Below are 6000 nucleotides of genomic sequence, written 5' to 3'. Positions count from 1 at the left end.
CTGCAGGCTGTGTAATCTGATCTCTCCTGCTCCTCAGACCTTTCCCTGATAGGAGAGAGTGGGAGGAGTCACAGTGCAGGCTGTGTAATCTGATCTCTCCTGCTCCTTAGACCTGTCCCTGATAGGAGAGAGGAGGAGGAGTCACAGTGCAGGCTGTGTAATCTGATCTCTCCTGCTCCTTAGACCTCTCCCTGATAGAAGAGTGGGGGCGGAGTCACAGTGCAGGCTGTGTAATCTGATCTCTCCTGATCTTCAGACCTGTCCGATAGAAGAGAGGGGGTGAAGTCACAGTGCAGGCTGTGTAATCTGATCTCCCTTACTCCTCAGACCTGTCCCTGATAGGAGAGAGGGGTGGAGTCACAGTGCAGGCTGTGTAATCTGATCTCTTCTGATCCTCAGACCTGTCACTGATAGAAGAGAGGGGGAGGAGTCACAGTGCAGGCTGTGTAATCTGATCTCTCTTGCTCCTTAGACCTGTCCCTGATAGGAGAGAGGGGAGGAGTCACAGTGCAGGCTGTGTAATCTGATCTCTCCTGATTTTCAGACCTGTCCCTGATAGAAAAGTGGGGGAGGAGTCACAGTGCAGGTTGTGTAATCTGATCTCTCCTGCTCCTTAGACCTGTCCCTGATAGGAGAGAGGGGTGGAGTCACAGTGCAGGCTGTGTAATCTGATCTCTCCTGCTCCTCAGACCTGTCACTGATAGGAGAGAGGGGGAGGAGTCACAGTGCAGGCTGTGTAATCTGATCTCTCCTGATCTTCAGACCTGTCGGATAGGAGAGAGGGGGCGGAGTCACAGTGCAGGCTGTGTAATCTGATCTCTCTTGCTCCTCAGACCTGTCCCTGATAGGATAGAGGGGGAGGAGTCACAGTGCAGGCTGTGTAATCTGATCTCTCCTGATCTTCAGACCTGTCGGATAGGAGAGAGGGGGCAGAGTCACAGTGCAGGCTGTGTAATCTGATCTCTCTTGCTCCTCAGACCTGTCCCTGATAGGATAGAGGGGGAGGAGTCACAGTGCAGGCTGTGTAATCTGATCTCTCCCCCTCCTCAGACCTGTCCCTGATAGGAGAGAGTCAAGGAGTCACAGTGCAGGCTGTGTAATCTGATCTCTCCTGATCTTCAGACCTGTCGGATAGGAAAGAGGGGCGGATTCACAGTGCAGGCTGTGTAATCTGATCTCTCTTGCTCCTCAGACCTGTCCCTGATAGGAGAGAGGGGGAGGAGTCACAGTGCAGGCTGTTTAATCTGATCTCTCCTGATCCTCAGACCTGTCCCTTATAGGAGAGAGGGGGAGGAGTCACAGTGCAGTTTGTGTAATCTGATCTCTCTTGATCTTCAGAGCTCTCCCTGATATAAGAGTGGGTGAGGAGTCACAGTGCAGGCTGTGTAATCTGATCTCTCCTGATCTTCAGACCTCTCCCTGATAGGAGAGAGGGGGAGGAGTCACAGTGCAGGCTGTGAAATCTGATCTCTTCCGCTCCTCAGACCTCTCCCTGATAGGAGAGAGTCAAGGAGTCACAGTGCAGGCTGTGTAATCTGATCTCTCCTGATCTTCAGACTTGTCCGATAGGAGAGAGGGGGTGGAGTCACAGTGCAGGCTGTGTAATCTGATCTCTTCTGATCCTCAGACCTGTCACTGATAGAAGAGAGGGGAGGAGTTACAGTGCAGGCTGTGTAATCTGATCTCTCCTGATTTTCAGACCTGTCCCTGATAGAAAAGTGGGGGAGGAGTCACAGTGCAGGCTGTGTAATCTGATCTCTCCTGCTCCTTAGACCTGTCCCTGATAGGAGAGAGGGGAGGAGTCACAGTGCAGGCTGTGTAATCTGATCTCTCCTGATTTTCAGACCTGTCCCTGATAGAAAAGTGGGGGAGGAGTCACAGTGCAGGCTGTGTAATCTGATCTCTCCTGCTCCTTAGACCTGTCCCTAATAGGAGAGAGGGGTGTAGTCACAGTGCAGGCTGTGTAATCTGATCTCTCCTGATCTTCAGACCTGTCACTGATAGGAGAGAGGGGGAGGAGTCACAGTGCAGGCTGTGTAATCTGATCTCTCCTGATCTTCAGACCTGTCGGATAGGAGAGAGGGGGCGGAGTCACAGTGCAGGCTGTGTAATCTGATCTCTCTTGCTCCTCAGACCTGTCCCTGATAGGATAGAGGGGGAGGAGTCACAGTGCAGGCTGTGTAATCTGATCTCTCCTGCTCCTTAGACCTGTCCCTGATAGGAGAGAGGGGAGGAGTCACAGTGCAGGCTGTGTAATCTGATCTCTCCTGATTTTCAGACCTGTCCCTGATAGAAAAGTGGGGGAGGAGTCACAGTGCAGGCTGTGTAATCTGATCTCTCCTGCTCCTTAGACCTGTCCCTGATAGGAGAGAGGGGTGGAGTCACAGTGCAGGCTGTGTAATCTGATCTCTCCTGATCTTCAGACCTGTCACTGATAGGAGAGAGGGGGAGGAGTCACAGTGCAGGCTGTGTAATCTGATCTCTCCTGATCTTCAGACCTGTCGGATAGGAGAGAGGGGGCGGAGTCACAGTGCAGGCTGTGTAATCTGATCTCTCTTGCTCCTCAGACCTCTCCCTGATAGGATAGAGGGGGAGGAGTCACAGTGCAGGCTGTGTAATCTGATCTCTCCTGCTCCTCATACCTGTCCCTGATAGGAGAGAGTCACGGAGTCACAGTGCAGGCTGTGTAATCTGATCTCTCCTGATCTTCAGACTTGTCGGATAGGAGAGAGGGGGCGGATTCACAGTGCAGGCTGTTTAATCTGATCTCTCCTGATCTTCAGACCTGTCCGATAGGAGAGAGGGGGTGGAGTCACAGTGCAGGCTGTGTAATCTGATCTCCCTTACTCCTCAGACCTGTCCCTGATAGGAGAGAGGGGTGGAGTCACAGTGCAGGCTGTGTAATCTGATCTCTTCTGATCCTCAGACCTGTCACTGATAGAAGAGAGGGGAGGAGTTACAGTGCAGGCTGTGTAATCTGATTTTTTCTGATCTTCAGATCTCTCCCTGATAGAAGAGTGGGGGAGGAGTCAAAGTGCAGGCTGTGTAATCTGATCTCTCCTGATTTTCAGACCTGTCCCTGATAGAAAAGTGGGGGAGGAGTCACAGTGCAGGCTGTGTAATCTGATCTCTCCTGCTCCTTAGTCCTGTTCCTGATAGGAGAGAGGGGTGGAGTCACAGTGCAGGCTGTGTAATCTGATCTCTCCTGCTCCTCAGACCTGTCACTGATAGGAGAGAGGGGGAGGAGTCACAGTGCAGGCTGTGTAATCTGATCTCTCCTGATCTTCAGACCTGTCGGATAGGAGAGAGGGGGCGGAGTCACAGTGCAGGCTGTGTAATTTGATCTCTCCTGCTCCTCAGACCTGTCACTGATAGGAGAGAGTCAAAGAGTCCCAGTGCAGGCTGTGTAATCTGATCTCTCCTGATCTTCAGACCTTTCCCTGATAGGAGAGAGGGGGAGGAGTCACAGTGCAGGCTGTGTAATCTGATCTCTCCTGCTACTCAGACCTGTCCCTGATAGGAGAGAGTCAAGGAGTCACAGTGCAGGCTGTGTAATCTGATCTCTCCTGATCTTCAGACCTTTCCCTGATAGGAGAGAGGGGGAGGAGTCACAGTGCAGGCTGTGTAATCTGATCTCTCCTGCTACTCAGACCTGTCCCTGATAGGAGAGAGTCAAAGAGTCCCAGTGCAGGCTGTGTAATCTGATCTCTCCTGATCTTCAGACCTTTCCCTGATAGGAGAGAGGGGGAGGAGTCACAGTGCAGGCTGTGTAATCTGATCTCTCCTGCTCCTCAGACCTGTCCCTGATAGGAGAGAGTCAAGGAGTCACAGTGCAGGCTGTGTAATCTGATCTCTCCTGATCTTCAGACCTGTCGGATAGGAAAGAGGGGGCGGATTCACAGTGCAGGCTGTGTAATCTGATCTCTCTTGCTCCTCAGACCTGTCCCTGATAGGAGAGAGTCAAGGAGTCACAGTGCAGGCTGTGTGATCTGATCTCTCCTGATCTTCAGACCTGTCGGATAGGAGAGAGGGGGCGGAGTCACAGTGCAGGCTGTGTAATCTGATCTCTCCTGATCTTCAGACCTGTCCCTTATAGGAGAGAGGGGGAGGAGTCACAGTGCAGGTTGTGTAATCTGATCTCTCTTGATCTTCAGAGCTCTCCCTGATATAAGAGTGGGTGAGGAGTCACAGTGCAGGCTGTGTAATCTGATCTCTTCTGATTTTCAGACCTCTCCCTGATAGGAGAGAGGGGGAGGAGTCACAGTGCAGGCTGTGCAATCTGATCTCTCCTGCTCCTCAGACCTGTCACTGATAGGAGAGAGGGGGAGGAGTCACAGTGCAGGCTGTGTGATCTGATCTCTCCTGATCTTCAGACCTGTCGGATAGGAGAGAGGGGGCGGAGTCACAGTGCAGGCTGTGTAATCTGATCTCTCTTGCTCCTCAGACCTGTCCCTGATAGGATAGAGGGGGAGGAGTCACAGTGCAGGCTGTGTAAACTGATCTCTCCTGCTCCTCAGACCTGTCACTGATAGGAGAGAGTCAAGGAGTCACAGTGCAGGCTGTGTAATCTGATCTCTCCTGATCTTCAGACCTTTCCCTGATAGGAGAGAGGGGGAGGAGTCACAGTGCAGGCTGTGTAATCTGATCTCTCCTGATCTTCAGACCTTTCCCTGATAGGAGAGAGGGGGTGGAGTCACAGTGCAGGCTGTGTAATCTGATCTCTCCTGATCTTCAGACCTCTCCCTGATAGGAGAGAGGGGGAGGAGTCACAGTGCAGGCTGTGCAATCTGATCTCTCCTGCTCCTCAGACCTGTCACTGATAGGAGAGAGGGGGAGGAGTCACAGTGCAGGCTGTGTGATCTGATCTCTCCTGATCTTCAGACCTGTCGGATAGGAGAGAGGGGGCGGAGTCACAGTGCAGGCTGTGTAATCTGATCTCTCTTGCTCCTCAGACCTGTCCCTGATAGGATAGAGGGGGAGGAGTCACAGTGCAGGCTGTGTAAACTGATCTCTCCTGCTCCTCAGACCTGTCACTGATAGGAGAGAGTCAAGGAGTCACAGTGCAGGCTGTGTAATCTGATCTCTCCTGATCTTCAGACCTTTCCCTGATAGGAGAGAGGGGGAGGAGTCACAGTGCAGGCTGTGTAATCTGATCTCTCCTGATCTTCAGACCTTTCCCTGATAGGAGAGAGGGGGTGGAGTCACAGTGCAGGCTGTGTAATCTGATCTCTCCTGCTCCTCAGACCTGTCCCTGATAGGAGAGAGTCAAGGAGGCACAGTGCAGGCTGTGTAATCTGATCTCTCTTGCACCTCAGACCTGTCCCTGATAGGAGAGAGGGGGAGGAGTCACAGTGCAGGCTGTTTAATCTGATCTCTCCTGATCCTCAGACCTGTCCCTTATAGGAGAGAGGGGGAGGAGTCACAGTGCAGGCTGTGTAATCTGATCTCTCCTGATCTTCAGACCTTTCCCTGATAGGAGAGAGGGGGAGGAGTCACAGTGCAGGCTGTGTAATCTGATCTCTCCTGCTCCTCAGACCTTTCCCTGATAGGAGAGAGGGCGAGGAGTCACAGTGCAGGCTGTGTAATCTGATCTCTCCTGCTCGTTAGACCTGTCCCTGATAGGAGAGAGGGGGAGGAGTCACAGTGCAGGCTGTGTAATCTGATCTCTCCTTCTCCTTAGACCTGTCACTGATAGGAGAGAGGGGAGGAGTCACAGTGCAGGTTGTGTAATCTGATCTCTCCTCATCTTCAGACCTCTCCCTGATAGAAGAGTGGGGGAGGAGTCACAGTGCAGGCTGTGTAATCTGATCTCTCCTGCTCCTCAGACCTGTCCCTGATAGGAGAGAGGGGGGGAGAATTCACAGTGCAGGCTGTGTAATCTGATCTCTCTGCTCTGTATTGGTGGGTGTATGGGAGGGTCTCAGGGGGAGGTAACGAACATAACTGAACATCTCAACCCACGCGAATAACAATTTTTATGTGTGTGGCGGGGGATGGCGC

The sequence above is a fragment of the Aquarana catesbeiana genome, linkage group LG13 (assembly GCF_042186555.1).
Source record: "Aquarana catesbeiana isolate 2022-GZ linkage group LG13, ASM4218655v1, whole genome shotgun sequence".
NCBI classification, from domain to species: domain Eukaryota; kingdom Metazoa; phylum Chordata; class Amphibia; order Anura; family Ranidae; genus Aquarana; species Aquarana catesbeiana.
The sequence above is the reverse complement of the archived record's forward strand: the minus strand, read 5'-3'. Positions refer to the sequence as shown.